The sequence below is a fragment of the Netta rufina genome, assembly GCF_964035555.1.
Source record: "Netta rufina genome assembly, chromosome: 1".
Taxonomy (NCBI): Eukaryota; Metazoa; Chordata; class Aves; order Anseriformes; family Anatidae; genus Netta; species Netta rufina.
The window spans coordinates 119,912,794-119,931,848 of NC_140123.1; the positions used below are offsets into that span (position 1 = coordinate 119,912,794).

General features: G+C 39.1%; 1 protein-coding gene across 4 annotated transcripts in view; it reads right to left on the bottom strand.

Moving 5' to 3' along the window:
• ZBTB20 (zinc finger and BTB domain containing 20) overlaps positions 1-19,055 on the bottom strand; it is a 453,606-nt gene that overhangs the window by 101,266 nt on the left and 333,285 nt on the right. For all 4 annotated transcript variants that reach the window (XM_084301334.1, XM_084301336.1, XM_084301335.1 and 1 more), the window contains one exon: positions 14,296-14,350. The gene's annotated coding sequence lies outside the window, so the exon portion shown is untranslated. The remainder of the gene's footprint in view (positions 1-14,295; positions 14,351-19,055) is intronic.

A 19,055-nucleotide genomic window follows, 5' to 3' on the forward strand; every position in this document is an offset into this window, starting at 1 on the left:
TTGTACAAATAACATGCTTCCCTGCTTACAGCAACTAAAGAGACAATCCCCTCTAATAACCATTTTGGTACAATATTTTGCTAACTGCTGGAGAACTGAATACCTTGAGACGAATATACTAATGAAAAAAATAGAGGGAAACAGAGAAATTTCATACACAGAAGCCAAGTAGCTCCTTTTATTTTATACCAAGGCTTTGATCCTCCCACCAGCCTTGTTGCAATACAAACCAATTTCATTTAATACTGTATCTGACAAGCCAGAATTCTCTGAGATTGCAAAACTCTGCTAAATCCCAGTGCAAACTGCAAATGGGCTGGCAAAATGTTTCACAAAGAGCACATGTGCAGGTGGGTTATACATGCATTGGTAGCACAACCTTGTCATGCAAGCTCAACAAAACTTTGGGTTCATATAGTATGAAAGAGTCAATATTGTTATTAAAGACATACAATGGAAAGCATGCCTGCACATTGCCACCTGTTGCTCTTACTTTTCCTGCCTGTGCCTATGACTCTGTTCAAAATAGGTTGCAAAACCCATTATGTGCATATGGAGAGGTACCTGCCTCTCACTCCAAAATGGCAACATTGATTTTTCTGTTTCAATTAGGCAAGAAAAACAAAATTTTCATTGCTCTCTCTCCACGCTTTTTTCAACCACTCCTGGTAAAGCTTGAAAAAAATTCAATCAAAAAAGGTGACCGCTCAAGATGCTGTCGAGCACAGGCAGACACGCTAAACCATAAATCCCTGCTGGAGTGGAAGGGCCATAAAGAGGATGCTCCAAAGTTTCTGTTGCATCTAACATACCTCTCATGTGCACCTGTGCTATTTAAATGATGTCAACTCGTGTATACAGCATACTGTTATGGAAAATATTTTTTTTTCTAAGACTCTGCTTACTGGGCTTTAGTTTGTTTCTCCTATTTCTGTCAAAGTTTAAATGCAATTGTCTTTAAAGGTCTGTTGTTTCCCTTCCTTTTTTTTTTTTTTTTTTTTTTTTTTTTTTTTTTTTTTTTTTTTAAGTGCTGTTCATACCAGCTAGTGAGAAAGCAGAGAATTTGCCAGCCTGCAAGTCCGTTGTACTGAAACTGCTCTGGGCTTTACAGGATGCAACTCTTTCTCCAGGGAAGGATTTATCTCCAACAGATTAGCAAACTCACTGACTTCTGCCTTTTACTAATCCTTCTCCTCTTTCCTCTATCCAGTCATCTCAACACATCATCCTCTGGTCACCAAATATTAAAAAAAAAAACAAAAAACACAACATACTATCTAAAAGATGACTCAGGAAAGCAAGAATGAATGACTTCTGATAAAAATATCCATGAACCTGAAACTTCCTGCTACACAGGGTATGTACATACAAGAAAGAGAGAGTTTTGTAACAATACTGCCCAGCATTTGAGTCGTTTTAGCATGAGAATCACAAAATGCAACAGTGGAGAAATTTTGGACCAGAAAATTATTTATAAAGCAGATGAGGCAACGCTGCTAGTGAAACGTGAAGACCCTCATTTCTTTCTAATGCCCGGTTAAAGGCTGGTTCCTTCTAATGCCTGGTTAAAGGTTGGCTTAAGCTGTAGCTTTGTTGACACTAGGAGAACAAGGACACCTTGTTGTGAGAACCACTGGCGACACCAGTCATCTCAAAGGGGCAAAAGATGAGGTGGAAACAAAACTGAGGTCCTTCATGAGCAAAGATGGTCAATACGTAGGGCACGCAGACAAAGCTTTCGAACAGTTTAGAAAAGATTGATGGTGGCCTTCTATGCCGAGGGGATTTGTGGAGTTAAGTGCTCCTAGCTGGCTAGATACATCTTTTTTTCTTCATGTGAATCCATAGTTCGGGTGAGCAGATTAAATCTAATGAAATCTGGGGCTGCCGCAAATATGCCTGGAAAAATGGCAAGCTGAAGTCTGCCTCATGATTACCATTTCTCAAGGACCTCAGATCAGCTGTGCTTAGAAAATGAAATGATATTTATGTCCCGCTGAAATATCAGCACTGAATCCTTAACCTGGGCTTGCTGCTAAAAATCTTCTGCATAATGCACGAGGCAGCCTGGCTCTCCCTTCCAGCATCGGGCGTTGAGCAGAGCTAAAAGGAGCGAGCACCAAAAAGCCTGCTTGATCTGGAAAGCCAGACATTGGCACTCTGCACTCTGACAAGGAGTGGGCTTGTTAGGTGTGAGCAGCATGCCTACAAAGCCACAGATAATAGCTGAACTTCGAGATGAACGGCATTCTGGAGAGCTGGGTCATGATCACCACTAATATACGGAGGGAGAAAGCGAGGTGCAATGACCGGAGATTTCCTCAGCATCGGAGGGAGCTTTTCTGATAGGGTTAAAGTGAAAATTCATGTCTCAGTCCCAAGAGCAAACCACAAGCTCATATTGCTTTTACTACAAACAGATTTCCCTTCACCATACTGTACTTCTTGCTGACTATTCAGTATGGTCATCCAAAAATACTCCTATTTGTGTTATTTTTCACACACACCGCCCTGAAACAAAATTCAGTATGAAAGAAGAGCAGTTTCCTCCAATACAGCTCCACATCCAAACTAAGCAGCAGTAAAATGGTATTTATTCACCGACTGAGGTTTCAAACAGTAAAATGATTGTTACTGAGTTACAGATTGGACCGTGCCCTGAACAAGACCCCAGAATACGTCTCCGGTGGCAGCTCTGTCACCTCGACAGCCCTCCTGTGGCTTAGGCCCAGGGGCAATGCTTGAATTCAGCCAAGTGTCACAGTTGCAGGGGGCAGGATGGGCCAGAATTTGGCTTTGGTATTAAGGTGGGAGACAGAAAGAGGTGGGTTGGGTACCTGTGCCCAGAGCCTGTGGATGAATGAGGCTCTTTCTTCACCTGCCACGGGAATCTGGGAGAGCCTAGCCCAGGGATCGGCAGTGCCAAGTGTGCCTCAGAGCGCAGCTGCACTTCAAAAGCTGAGCAATCTGAAGGCATGGGGGTGTTCAGGAAGGGTCTTGGTTTTGTTTTCACTTCATCTTTTGCCCCTCTGTGACTGGTGTCATGAGCAAGATGGCCAATATGCAGGGCACACAGTCAAAGGGCCACAGGTCAGCAGGAGAGCACCTGAAGAGCAGCACAAGGGAATTTCAGCTACTCCAGGCTATAAGGCACCTTCATCAGGGGCCCAGCTTAAAGGTCTCTGTGCTATCAAGAGGGCCATGAGGATGATCAGAGGGCTGATCATGACCAGAGGAGCACCTCTCCTATAAAGACACGCTGAGGCAGTTGGGGATGTTCAGCCCAGAAAAGGGGCTTGGCAGAGACAGCGGTCTTCCTGCACCTAAAGGAGGCCTACAGGAAAGCTGGAGAGGGACTCTCGGTCAGGGAGTATAGGGATAGGACAAGGGGAAATGGCTTTAAAATAAAAGAGGGGAGATTTAGGTTAGACATTAGGAAGAAATTCTTTTCTATGTGAGGGTGGTGAGGCACTGGCACAGGCTGCCCGGAGAAGCTGTTGAAGGCCAGGGTTGGATGGGGCTTTTGGGCAACCTGGTCTAGTGGGAGGTGTCCCTGCCCTTGGCAAGGGGGTTGGAACTAAATGGTCTTTAAGGCCCCTTCCAACCCAAACCGTTCTGTGATTTCAAACACAGATGTATTCTCTTTCTACTTGAACTTTGGCAAGCCCCGTACCTTTCTCCATGTATTTGTTTTCCTGTTTGAATATGTGATATTCAAATGAAATATAAATATTAATATTTGATTAACTCACAGCTACAAAGCTTAGTTCCTTAAATTCTGGTACAGATCTTTGAAATCTTTGAAAAACTATATAAATATGAATTCTTTTATTTTTCTAGCATTACATTAACGACCGTACAGTGGAAGTTGATGAATTAAATAATCTCTGTCTATATTTGCTTATATCTTTCTGAAACAGTTACCTTTCTCATGCCTTGTCTCAATCCAGAAATGACATTTTTGGTAAAGCTTTGCAAAAACCCATTCAGCTGTTTTTGAGTCATCCAAGTATGTAAAAAACAGTTTCCAGCTGTTAAGTTTTCCATAAGCTTTTTTTTTTCTTAAACACGCTTGTATAATTATAACACAGCTTTGTTTTAAAACATCAAACTTGACACGTACATAGTCCTGAAAGAGAAGTAGCTGTGCTGCCATGTTTGAAACCACTTGGTTTTGAAATAACAAGGTTATTACCATATTAAAATATCTTTCTTTTCTTAAAGATTCTCCCAGACTCTAAGCTACAGATTTCTAACTTTAGACACCACTGAAACTTCTCAATTGTGTAACTGACCAAAAAAAAAACACACCACACAAACAAATGAAGAGAAAGAATCATTATTCCTGCAATCTGAGCAAGATGCAACACAGAAGACCGGTGAACACTGTTTACGATGGGATCACGCTCAGTCCTGCCTATTGTGCACTTTGTATACACATACACACTCTCAAGGAGAGCTGCTAAAGCTCTGGCATGATCTTCTCGCTGGAGAGAATGGCGATGGCTGGAGCTCTGTGCTTGGCAGCCCTGTCTGCTGGCTGGTGCCTCCAGGCTGCTCCTGCTCTCTCTCCTCTCAAGATCATGCTTCAACTAGCAGTACAGACCTAGGGTTATCCTCTCTCCAAAAAAATTTGGAGTTGTCACTTATGGTGAGACAAGGACAACTGTATCATTTCCCTTCATCTACAATATGTGGGCTCTCACTGCAGTGGCAATAGCTTTCCATAAATGCTCTGAATTCAATTTACCATTGCATACCTCTGCAGTTTTACTATTGCATCTTTGCATTTGGGTAAAGAATGGCATCAAATCTGACTGGAGAAGATTCTTCGCTTACATTCTGTCCAGATATAAGTGCAATGACTTGATACCAACCAGTCATTTACTTAAACATTTCATTTCACCTGAAGCATTTCAGTTTTTGATGTCTTAGTGAAGTACATATTGGTCCAGAGAATATTAATGGTGGCTGAAACAGGAGCTGCAGTTTGATTGATTATTGCATTACATGTGCTTTGCTCTCAAAACTATTTTCTCATTTGATGATGTAAAGGCATATGTAGTTTTTCTGCCTTGCACAAACAAATAACCTCAGCACGAATCCTCCTATTAGTTTGCAATAACTCTTTCTATGCAACATTTATGCAAAAGGAAAGTCACTGCAAGCGCAGGTTTCTGTATGGGGCTAAAGTGATTTGTACAGCCAAGAAGGGGCTCAGTAGCTGTTTCTCAGTCAAAGTAAACAGCAGTAGCTGCACATATTCTCCTACTGTGCAGGTGTGAGTCCAGAGAAACTATCAATGTCAGTGACACAACAGTGAATCTGAGAAGTCAGTCTGACTCATCTGGAAGTAAAAGATACAACTCTGATGGCTTTCATGGAGATAAATGTGTGCACACATGTGCATGAATACATCCTTCCTCACTTTACACTATCCGTGCTTTTATCAGTATATCTATAACTTGTTCTTATGTCCATTACATTGAGAGGCTTTTTCAATGTATTTCAAACCACAGCAAACATGGACAGTGCTCAACAAACAAAATGTCACTGTAATATAATTTCAGGGAAAAAACTCAGCAGCTCCTACCCATCAAACTGTCTTCTCTATGTACTATATTGCCTTGGTAAACCCGCAGCTAGGGAACATGCAGTGAAAGACCCTATTGTATGGAAGGGGCAGAGGTAAGGTTGCTGTGGGAACCTTAACTCTAAATTTCCTGAATTTACGGAGATTAAAATCTGTCTTCACGTCACATTAGCATACTTTTTGTGTATACGGAACATGGCCTAGGCAAGTGCATTGTTTCTAAAGGAAAAGGTATGTTATTGGGTAAATAGATGCCTGCACATTTTGGCAAGTGTAAGCTACATAATTCACTTCTAATCAATGCTACTGGATTCTGAAACCAACTAATAAGATAATGAAGTGGAAAAAGCAATAAAATAAAATAAAATAAAAAGTAAGCTATGCTGCATGCCCCACTATTCTAAGCTTCAGTATCAAGACAAAATATGGGTAAGAGTTTGCCATTTGCTAGTTGTTAATAATCATCATCAGATCTGCCAGACACTCTTCAAGGGCTCTGTCTATCTGGACCAGGTAGATGCTGCAATACACAAAGGACATCACATACAGAGAAAGAAAGAGTGTTCGTGGACAATGATGCAGCAGTCTTAATTAAGATTTTCATTACTGATACATACATTAAGGTTTTGCTAATGCAAGTGCCTAAGCACTGTCATGTGTAGGTAGATGTCTCTGATTTTATCTCTAGAAACCCTTTTGCAAATCATGCGAACACTCACCAGCCAAGGCTCAAAATCAGCTCACCTGCCCTTTGCTATAATGACAATGAAAAATAATAAATGATACTTTATTTGTGTGCCAGATGAGAACTTAACACTTTGTAGGTGTCAGAATGAATAGGATTCTGCAAAGCTGTACTATGGTGTATTGAAACTGATTTGCATCTCACTTACACCTGTTTGATGTTGATGTAACATCATGAGCTTCAATAGCATGAGTGTAGCAAATACTCGAGGAAAAAGGAATGAAAGACATGGAGGTAAATGGAAAATGGGATAAAACACAACACGAGTTTCCGAAGATAGACTGTAGTAGACTAACCCAGTAACTTTCTTTGATAAATAACTGATTATCCAGACAAAGGAAGTGCAGTAAATTTAATCTATCAGTAAAGCATTTGATATAGTATCACAAGGGAAATTATGAATTAAGATGAAGATTAGTAAAAGGATTGTAAAGTGAGCAAATGCTTACCTGAAGGGGAGTTTTGAAAAAAGAATTATTGGGCAAGGTGAAGGCTATATTTCCATAATTTTTAGTTAAACATAATAGCATTTTTTAAATTAATAGGTTTGGGAGGAGTGGGTGATTTTTCTTTATGAAACCCCTTATAAAAGGAGGGGACATCATAAAGTAGGAAAAAGAAAGAGTATGCTTAACAGACATAAAAGGATCAATCACCTTTAACGAATTGCTCATTAACAATATTTAGGCCTTATTCACCTGGCAGGAGAATAACTTTCTATAATATTTCCATGTTATTTCTATGGTTCTGTCCTTTGGGAAGTTCAAAGATGCCACAGGTCTCTCAAAAATGCCAGAGCAGTTTACTTGTGCAGTTGAATTAGGCATCCAGTTCATTTTTATGCTTTTAAAATATTGTTACACCCAGAACAGGAAGCACATTCACCTACTAATCTGCTAGTTGAATGCCTCAGATTTCTTGCTTGAATACTGGACCCTGCCTTCCAGCAAAATGCTGCTGGAATAAGATCTGGAGGAGAAATATTGGGTGAACAGAGGGACTTACAAAAAGAAAGCACCACTTCTCCCTGAACACGTCACATGCTTTTCTTGATCTATTCAGGCTATCACATTTTGTGAATTTCTTCAACAGGACAAACTGGGCAGCCCGATAGCAAGGCTATGATACTGCAATGGCACACTCAGTACCAAGATGATATGCAACAAAATATAGCCATGCCAGGAAGTAAGGTGAAGGCAGCGCTACAGAAGTCACAGTAGAAGGTACCAATATGAGGTTAATTTGAGGCTCCGAAAGAAATGATCTGCTAGCATATTTTCAATGAGCTCACAAAAAAAACCAGGATTTTTGACAATCTTCCCTGAGGCATGCCTCAGTCTACAGGTAATTCAATGACTAGAATTGTTACCTTTCCATTAAAGTTCATTGGAAGAAAAGCTGCATTTTTCTTTTAGTCTTCTGTGGCAGAATTTTATTCCTTAGTGTCATAACTAGATCATGCTAAGCATGCATGGACATTCACAGCGAGAAATTCACACTGAGAACCAAAACTTGTAGGATTTAAGTGCAAGAATTGAAAAACAGTTTGTCAAATATATTATTCTTTGAGGTTGGTTATATGCTGATCACACATAGAAGGTATCCTTCACACCCTTCAGTGCTTATTGCAGAGCATTCAGAATGTAACACATTAATTTTTGTCTTTTATCTAAAAGGGAGTTTACTGCAAAAAGTGAAATTCAATTAATCTCTTTTACCAGTATCAAGGATAAGCGAAGACAGATGAATATGAAATTTAAACACATATCCAGGTCCAAATGTTGCAACTGATCCTTACTTTCGTGATTGGTTGAGGCATGAATAGTTTTAAATTGTATGTTATTTGAAGTTGGGATTCCAATTTTGTCTCTGACAATCAAGCTGTTTAGCATATGCTTAAGAAGTTAAAACATTAGAAAACAGTATTCAGAAAACGGATACAGCCATTCTATTAAATTTAAACTCAATCTGATGGAAGAGAAGTCAGCAAGATCTATTCAAATCCAAAAGCATTTTCTTCTGGTTGTGTTCAAAAATCTAATATTTTGGGCATGCAAACACATGAAATGAAAATATTACCTGGGGGGCTCTATTCATGAATTATATTCAGCACGATATTATCCAAAATGATGGAGGGAAGCAGCAGTGAGCATGAAGTTCAGAGGAAGAAAACATTATTTCTTAATACACTATGAATCTTTTATGTCTAAAATTTCCCATTCCCACCAAGAGGTAAGCCAGCCTTCATGAAGCACATCCTGAGGACTAATCAATGGTCACATATGTTTTGCCATGTACATCTGTGTAATGGCACACAGGTAAACTAAATAGCAGATGGCTTCCATTTCTTTTTTTTAAGTGAGAGAGGTGGAAAGAAAAGGGAAATGGTTGAGATGCTCTTTAAAGCTCGTTTTCAATCATGGTGCCCTATATGTAGGATGTTTAGCATAAATGTGGAGACTTAGTCCAGCATTTCGACCTCTGTAAGAACTTGCATTTCCGTGTCAGTCCCACTAGTCAAATTTACGACCTTTTGATCAAGAGATGGTTTTTGGGAAACCAACCATTTCTGGTTACCTGGCTTTATAATAACCACTCCTCCAGTGCAACTTTCTCTTAGTACTTTTTTTTTTTTTCCACATTAAATCTGGTGCGTACATTTTATGGAGACAGGTATGTGCCCATTTTATGTAACATGACGTTAAAGCTGAGTGCCTCAGAGATTTTTTAGATAAGGAGAAGGACTGACAGTACATTTCAGGAAAAAAAAAAAAAAAGAGAGACATGTGGTGATATAAATGTAGAACAGCAACATGCTTGCCCAAGTTGGAAGATAATTTACCGTAACTGCAAAGGGAATATTCTGAAAAGCTCTGCTATATTCTGTAGTCGTGCCATTTTGCACAGTGATTTCAGACCTAACAAACTGGACTGTCTCAATATTTGGATGGTTGATATTGTTCAAACTGCTGTAGGCAATGCTGCTACTGCCTCAGCAAGGTGGTCTTTTCTATCCAAATATACTGAATTATGCCAGTGTGGAGTAAGACAAAAAAAAGGTGCACTAGACGATTACATTTTCTTTGTCCTTTTCTTTCTTTCTTTTTTTTTTTTTTTTTTTCTAGCTAAATCTAAATACTATACTTCCAGAATTTTCTAGTCTAATGTCCAATTTTTCTGCTGTAACCTGTTACATTTCAAAGAAAGCTAACACTCAATATATTATATTACACTAATTTGATGAAAAATAACCAGAACAAAAGAATCTCCAATAAGCATAATGGCAGAAAGGCGTGATATTTCCAGCTGTCATGCTGACCAGTCTCAAATTCAACCTCATTCAACCTCTGTGGATATTTTGTAGGTATTACAAGCCTAAGCAGGTCACTTACATGCCTCTGTCATAATCCTCACATCAACTTCACAGCTGTGGGTAGCCATTATTATTTGTTAAATAATTTGAGTATTAACAGTGAAACTAATGCTTGAATGAAAAACTGGTATCAGATGTGGCCTTTTTTCCCCCGGCTACTTCTCTGGTTTTCTGGATATTTGGTCTGTTTTTATTAAAAATGTTTTAGAACAAACAAACAAGCAAACAAACAAAACCATGAACTTCAAACTTCATAAGAGTTGTTTTAAAGAAGATAATTTTTTTTTCATGCAAGTCTATTGCTTAAGTCCATTTGATGGTTATGTCTTCAGACATAGAATTAAGTTTGAAGTCCTGGCAATTATTTAAGAATGTTCATCCAGGGGTGGATTTTCAGTCATACAGTTTGATTTCTATACGCACTTCAGAATATAATTTCTACTCCACTTCTGTTTCTGTCTTGTTTTACCATTTCTCTAATTTGCACACACCAAATAGAGGGTCTCTGCCCATGTTTTTTGCTTTTTTTTTGGAGAATTCCTTTTCTTCAGGAGACATACAATAGCTGGGAAAATACTGTCCTTTTCCTGTCTTAAATTGCTGTGTAGGTGACAATTCCCTTTGAACCAACTCCTTACTCTTGTAAGTGGATAAACTGATTCTTCTGGATAATTTGTATGTCAATTTATTACACTAAATGTGCTAATTCTTGAAAAATGAAAACAGCTCTCAAAAGCTGTTGTAAATACAAGAATTAGTACATCTAGATTTTTTTTTTTTTTTTTGTCATTTTGCAAATGTTCATTTTTGATTCATTAATAAGCTTGATCTGGAGGTTATTATCCTCCTTTGAAGTAACGGAGAATTTCTTAAGAAACCTGAGAATAGAAAAGATGCCTCCTCCCTGTTCCTGATGTAGCAATCATAGTTGTTATGCTGAAGTTCCTCATCTGCAAAATAATATGAAGCACACTAACTAAGTAAAGAGGTTCAGATGCTGCTATTCATAGATATTTCACGATGATGGTTTGGATTGCTACCAGATGACAGTTTGGTGGTGAACAAGTACCAACAGCAAGAACATGTACAGAGAGAGATATCAAAGGCTATTTGAGCATCATCATGTCTGATAAAGTGAATACGTACTCTCAGAAACTGGCAACTGGCAGCCTGGAACATTGCTGGGTGTCTTTTGACACACAAATCACTGATCATATGATGGATGGTTCTCATAACTATGATGAGATCAGTAAGATGCTGCTCATCTTCCCTTAGGTCATCATTACTTGACCAAGTATATCTTCATGAAGCTGAGGAATAAATGACACTTTTTTTTTTTTTTTTTTTTAAGAGGATGTCAAAGCACAAGGATCAGGATCAGTGCAGAATCTAATCGGAATGATGCTGGAGTTCAGTACACCCCAGTTAGATCAAGGAAATGAACAGATGTCCATGGAATCAGGTTAACACAACATGCAGTTTCTTTGTATCTGGATCACTTTGTGGCATTTTTGCTTTGTATTTACCCAAAGATAACAGCAGGTAATCCTTCAATATTGTGTGAGTTCCACCTGAATGGGTAGTGCTCTGGAAGTAAAAAGAGCATCCTACTGCAGCTACTTATCCTACAGTACGTGCCTATCTTACTGCAAAGCACCTTAGTATTGTCAATACTGTTACATGGTGTTGACAATATGATAGAAAGGCTCAAGACTGGTAAGAAGACTTTCTTCCATGAAAAGGTCTATTTTTGACAAAGAATCCACCTGCTTCTCTCAAAACTCCCGAAGACATTCAAGTGGAGCAGAGATTAATTGCATTCCTCTTAAGTGGGAATACTGCTTGGGGAGAGATACATGAAATCCCTCCACCTCCAAAAAGCAGATGACATATAGACAGACAGACATGTACATAACCTGCGGGAGGAGGAGGAAGACTCTGAATCAGCAGCAAGCTGTGGGTAGGGATATGAGAAGAAAGCCCAGCAGTGGGTACTGAGGCAGAGGGCAGAACAAATCAATTATTATCTATAGATTGACAGGTACCATTAACAGCTTCTAACGTGAAAATGTCCCAATTCTACTTTTTTTTTTTTCTTTTCTGTTACCCAAAAGGACTTAAAAGATCAGTGGCCTGAAGGACCTACCTTACAGAGAGAAAGGAGAGAGCCAGTACAAGCAATACAAACTTTACACACATGCCTGAAATAACGTGAGGCTCCTGTGGAGCTGGCTGAGTTGGGAATGGAGGAGCACAAAGAAGCCCTCAGCTATAGAATAAGCCTGACTTAAAGAGGCAAGAAAGTGTGTGACTCGAGCCATACAGGTCAAGAAACAAAGGGAAATGACATCTTCATAGTCACACAGCAAAGCACTGTCAGAGAGGGATTTCGGCTCTGGGTTTCCACGTGCCTATCCAACTTGAAGCTAGCTTGTTGCTTCCATCAAAACTGCCTTGCACACAGCTACCTCACACTGCCAAAGCAGAGCAGGGATAAACTGGTGAATTTGTACAAATGTTGATGGCATGCAGTCCCTGCCACAGAAATAAACGGCTGCACCGCTGCTGCAGGAAGTGTTCACACAAGAGGTGTGCCTTTCGAGTCCCTGAGTATCATTAACACTTTTTATCGATATCATGAAGTTCTGCAACAAAAATAATAGGATTTGTCAGGGACCGTTATGAACCGCCTCTGCTGGATAAATACATAATACATGATGGCAAAGGTCTGATGGGACTTTAATCAATTGCCTTTCTGAGTCAAATAAATGTCACATTAGACGTAAGCCATGTTGTATTCTGTGGGGGCCTCTGCTCCCCTCGTCTCACAGGCCTGACACTGCCACGGGGAGCTATGCACGCGCATAGACTCCTACTTATTTGTAGCAAATATATCAGAGGAAAACGGGAACAGCATGTTGTAAATTACAGATTTGGGACACCTTATAATGAAATGAAAAGGGGAATGGAAAGAAATATGGGGAGATCACTGGCATGAGAGGTCAGCTCAAATACGTCTCCTTGGTAGTTGGCATTGTCATATCACCTTTGGCAGTCACTGCAGCATATCTCATGTTTTTGCCCATAGGGCGGGGGAGAAGCAAGTCTGCCATTTCTTTCTGCATGGCAAAAGTACCGAGTCAACTTTAAATGTTAAAGTCACATATTTTAGCTCTGCCATCAGCAAAAGAAAGCTCTTTGTTTCAGCATGCACCTGAAAAAATTCTGAATGTCTCTTTGCACTTCAGCATGCCTTTGAAGGAATTCCAACAATCAGAACTCAAATTGAACTAAAAGTTGCAGTTTAATTTCTCTCCCAAATATAAAAATGCTATTTTTTCTTACTGTGCTATGCCCTTTTTTTTTTTTTTTTTTTTAAATTTTAATTCCAGGCAGCACTTTAACAGCCATCTACTTTCCTCTCTGAACATGTAGTAGACACGAATTTAAATTGCAAAATGGAGATCTGAAGTAACACAAAGTCCAGACAGATTTGGACATGGAGTTCTAAACATAAATTTAGAAGTCCTCATTATTTTTGGCAATAGCTCCAGCTTGAACACCCCAAAACAGTGGCTTAAAATGCTGGTGGACATTTGGAAAACTTTAGTCTATCTTTACTTTAGTAAATATTATGATGTGGTAGTTCTATATTTCCCTTTATATCACAACAAAAAGCTTCATTGTTACAAAACAGTAGATTTCACTGCCAATATGTATTAAAAACTCAATGCAAAATGTAAACTTTTGTTCTAAATACACAAAACCATCACAGATTAGAGCCTGGCAAGATTAAAAACTAAAAGAAAACAAACAAATTCTCCCTAAGTTCCATTCCCCGTGCCCCCAAAAACGAAAAAGCAAAACTCAAATGATTATTTTTTTTAAATCTTCCTGTTCCAGTTCTTAAGAACACAATTATCTGGATTTATGTTGTATTTTCTCCAATGAAAAAAGTCACTGCACTGATAACTTACATAGCAGCAGCCAAACGCAAGTGAAGGAGAACAGGCAAAAACAGAACCCTACCTAATATTTTCCAAAGAAACTACTAACAGGCTTTTAGTTCTGATATTGTTAGGTGTCAAGGTGAATACAGCATATTTAGTTTACCCAGATAAGAAGAGCAGGTTGGTATTAGGTTGGAAAGGACTGTGGTAAGGAAGGGTTCTATGTCATGAGGGGAGGTATCAGCAGGGGTGGGCTGAAATGCTAGTTGACTGATTCCTACACTTGTTTAACTCTTGCACAGCACGGAATACGACACGCTTTATTCTCAGAGCTCAACCACACAATACCCATCACATCAAATATGTCCCCAGATTTAACAGAAGTCCTCCAGAAATGCACATATTAATTCCAGATCAATTGATCACACAATGTCACTGAACTAAGCCTGAGTCCCATAAGCTGATGCTGCATTATAATTCTGGACTGCTGCACCAGTAAAACAACTCAGTATTCACTCTTATGGCCAGTAACAGAGAAGTTCACAAGGGCTCTCTACTGCTGTGAATGGAACTTGAACAAAATGTATAACTCATATTAATGAAAAGTATAAAATGTTTGGAAACAAATACTTACAGAAGAGACAGGAGAGGTTCCTTCGGAGGAAGGCCACAAACTGATTGTGAGTGATCTGTAAAGAAAAGGGAGAAAAAAAAGAAGAAATTATGAATTTAAGTGATAATAAACACTCTAAATGATATCAAGATAAAAAAGGGATTGAGGAGGCTCACAGATGGTAGCAGTTCCCACAGGAGAGAAAAAAAGTGCTTAAAACTCACAAAATGTATAAATTTTGGAAGTTTTGAAATTACCTGACCCCAAAACTATATAGCTGAGAAAACTGTTAATGGCGGAGGAGCTTTTCAGTCCTGTGATAATTTCAAGTCAGCAGAGACTAAATATCCTCTGGTGGCTGTTCAACAGTCTCCATGAAATAGGCTTGTGGCTCCTATGGACAAATGCTCTTATCACAAAAACACTGCCAGATTTGAATGGCATCCTTCTTAGCAGCCGTGCCAGATGATATAGGCCTCTGAAACAGAACTCGCCTTCTTGATCCTGACCTTCACAGAAGAGGGGTTAGGCATATTATTAGGGCTGAGGATGCTTACATTACAGCTGATAGCTGCACAGAAAAATTGTGTTGTCTTAGTTCCTTCTGTCAACACAGTATCTTTTGGACTTGACAGATTTGTTACCCAGAGACTCCTAAGAAAAAAACAACACAACAAACGGATGTATCAAAGCGGAAAGGCTAAAGGATTACAAACTTTTGGTAGACTAAAGGTCTGGTTTCCCAAGTCTACTAAGGAATACTAAGCTATACGGCCAAAATGTATTAACATAGGATTAAGGAATGGACAAAATGAATTAAAACTCTGAATTGTAAGAAGAAGATACACGCCTCTTTGACAACGAAAACAAAGGCAGATGCTCCCAAAGTGTTTTATGCTACAAATCAGTCCTGTCCTGCCTTTCCTTCATCAAGCTGAAATAAACTCAGGCAGTCAGACCAGACAGTGTTCTCTGAAAGATTGCTGGTCTGGGGACCAGAAGCACGGTGCATAACGGCCCCGGGATCCATACGGTGCTCTCTAGTACTTAATTCAAGCCATGGCTCTCATCTACTGTTTCCTGTCCAGGTACAGGGAGAGATTAGCTCATTACTCAAAGCAATTAAAAATATTCACAGAAGTACGAACCTAAGTTGAGATAGCGAAGGAAAATGAGGAGCTGTCACAGGAGAGAAAGAAGGAAGGCAGGTAGAAAATCTATTCGGAGTTATAGCTATTATTTGTAGGAATTTTGGGCTTGGTAGAGGAGAGTATGAGAAAAAGCATGAATGCTTATCTACTGTTTGGTCATCTACCCAGGAAGGTAGAAGAAATACAGCAAAGAGCAGAGAGAATCATCAAAACTGCAGGTCAGCAAACAAGATATTTATAGCATTTGTTGGATAGACTATCCTGAGAGGCCCTATTTAGCTGCAAGATTTCTCTTTAAAGAAGAGAGGAAACTGATTACTCCCACATTTAAGAAAGATTTGTATGAGACAGATGACAGGATGGATTCTGCCCAGACTGAAGAGCTGAAGTGTCCCAAGATATGAGATGGTCAAGATCAGGCTGGTAGAGAACAGGTCACTATTTATGTTATTTGGAAGAATCTGTAACTGATAAACTTTAACAGGGAAGTTCAGGTAGAAAAAAACATCCTTTTCTAAGCATGTATCCCTTATTTGCATTTTAGATGGCTCCTGAAGATTTGAACATGAGGCTCACGGACACATCTGGAATAGACTGTATGCAAAGGACTGCAATGGCTGCTATTTGGGAAGTACTTTTTTAGGGTTTTGGGCAGCTGGGACACTGAGCTGCACCATAACAGAACCTGAGACAAAAAGTTTGAGCCAAAGAATGTGTCTGGGAGACCCAGAGCTTAAAAAAAAAAAAAAAAAGAAAAGACAAGAGAAAAAAAAAAAAAAAAGTAGGAGGCATCCAGCATGGGAAAAAAAACACAGAATGGAAAATTTTAGCCTAGTGGTTAGAGTTTGGCTGTGTTATAAGCAATATAAAACAAGTTCTCTTAAGGGAAAGCATCAAGCAACTTTGATGACATGGATGCCAAAGAATTCTACAAATTATGGTCTGAGACTCTGGAGGTGCTGAGTAATGACTTACACCAGCATTACCATAGAATTTGCTGTAAGGAATGAACAAGACTGTCATACCTAATTAAAACTGTAGGGTAATTTTAGACAGGAGGAATATACTAGAAGCTGCAAACTAGAAGCTGGCAAATCGTCAGAACTGAAAGACCATAATTTTTTAAATGATCGCAATTGGTCTGGACACTTGATTACAAGTTTTGTTCAAAAGAAAATACATAAAAACAAAACTTTCCATGTAAGTATTTGAAAAACAAGACGTGTCTGAGGAAACTATGATTCATTCCAGGTTAGATAACTGCAGCACACGTATGCTGGAGAGAAGTGGGCCAAGTTCTCTTCTCACAGCCTTGTGCAGTCTTGGTTGAAGCCATGAGCAGAACTGGGGTGAAAATTTTCATCATATGACACTCTTTGTCACTAGAGATGGACATAACCTAATTACACTATATTAACACAGTAGATTTCTTCAAGATATACTATTACATGATAGATAAAAAATGAAGTCTAAGAAAGCTGACCATTTTTCTCAGTCCTCCAAGTTATAAGCAGAATAATTACCCTTCTCTACTTAAGTCATTTGTTTCCCACCCAGTATTGCTCTATCTGGTGGGGTGGAGAAAAGGAATCCACTGATCTTTTTCATATTCAATTCCCAGTGTTAATTAATCATTATTACTTGGAAGCTGTTTTGGCCATTGGACAGGATAGCCAGGGGCTAATCTTAAATCTGCGCTTGTGTCATTGTGGCCAGATTCAGCCCACTTTCTCTTTCTTTGCCTTGTGAATAAACTCCATTTAAATCACAAAGACTAAGAGACAAGTAAGGCCTAAACATTAAGGATATTTAGGAATCTATCTCCCCATGATTTTAATGAGAATTAGGCTTCTAAATGTTCAATGATTTCTACTTACGGGGAGTTAAGATAGTGAAATCCAGTCATCTGAGCTACTTTATGTATGCAGGTAATAGATTTATGAGTCTAAATACAATTTTCAAAGGTGACTTAGGCATTCACATCAAATTCTACTGGAAGTTAGTAAAATTTTGGCTGTAAACCACCTGGGGACTTCAGAATGTTTTACCTGTGTTAACTTAAGTAGCACTTACTTTCAATTAAATTAACATCTGAGGTGCCAAAGTCATTTTTGCAATTGGCATTTAGTTGCTTCTAACAATTTATTCACTAAGTGGCTTGAGTTAACCTGCTTTGAGTGCCTTCTTCTTCGTGGTAAATCAGGACAGAGATTCTGCTTCATTTGTGCAAAGTGATTTAGGCTCTTTCAGATGTATTGCATTACCAAGATGAGAAATGATTTTCATTCAACCCCTTTGCTGGCAAAAAGCAGGCAGGTTATGAACTACCTAAACAGGGAAGAGTGGCAACAGATTCGGATAATCCCAACCTGACTGCTCTTCCCTCAAAACGTTTTCAGCCTTTACCAACAAGGAACCAGCAAAGGGCACAGATTTATATGACACCTACTCAGGGTATTGAATCTGAGATGTAGAGTATTGCCATACACCTTTCTTCTGGTTGCACTGCACCTGCTCTGTATATAAACTAGAATTTAATCCTAGCAGAAGATGAAGACAATAATTTACTAGAGAATCCCTCAGTTCAAAGGAGGCCAAACTGAGCCACTGCCATGATGGGAAAAAATGGTAAAATGGGAGGTTGTTTCAGCTGAAATTCAGCAGAGCTCTGTAAATGATCTGAGGGGGCAGAGAGGCTACACTGACATAGCAGAGACGTGTCTCTGACATAGCAGAGACAGATTACAGTAAAATTAAATTGAGGATTTTAGTGGATATAATTGTTGTTTTTATATATTAATGAACAACAATAATACGTGATTCTAAACTGAATACCAGGTTTGACATTTAATCTGAGCGCTCGTACTATCCATAAATGTTCATAAACGTCACAAGACCCCAACCCTTTGATTGAATTACAATCCAGTATGCAATTTAGGAAACATGGATTAATCTACATAGATTTATATTTCTCCAGGTTACATAGTTATTTGTTGATTTATACCCTTTCCCCCTAAGTGTTCTTTTCATCGAGAATCCAGGAAAATACATGCAAATCTTTAATAGGAGAGCAAAGGAGAGCAGCTCAAGATCCAGCGACTAGCAGCAGATGGAAACTTAGTTCAGTGAAACCTATACTAATTATCATTTGCTTTTTGAAATCACCTCTGCTAATGGCCAGCAAGATCTTAGTCCCTGTGATATCTCCTATTACCTCCACATTAACTCTTACTACAGCCAACAATCACCTAACAAGTTTCTTGGCAAAGCTGTGCAATTAAACTGCCTTTCAATCATCTTGCTGAGGAATCCAGAAATGGAAACTGCTTTAGTATTACAAGTTAATTGCAAAAATGCAAAGGAAGGCAGTTAAATGTTATGTTACCATCCATCTCTGGGGCTCCCAGCACAAGAAATACATGAACCTGATAAAGTGGGTCCAGAAGAGAGCCACAAAGATGATGAGTGGGCTGGAGCACCTCTCCTATGAAGAAAGGCTGAGAGAGCTGGGGTTTCTTAGCCTAGAGGAGGCTCTGGGGAGACCTCATTGTGGTCTTTCAAAACTTAAAGGGGGCTTATAAGAAAGATGAAGAGAGACTTTTAACTGGGATAATAAATCACTAATAAAAG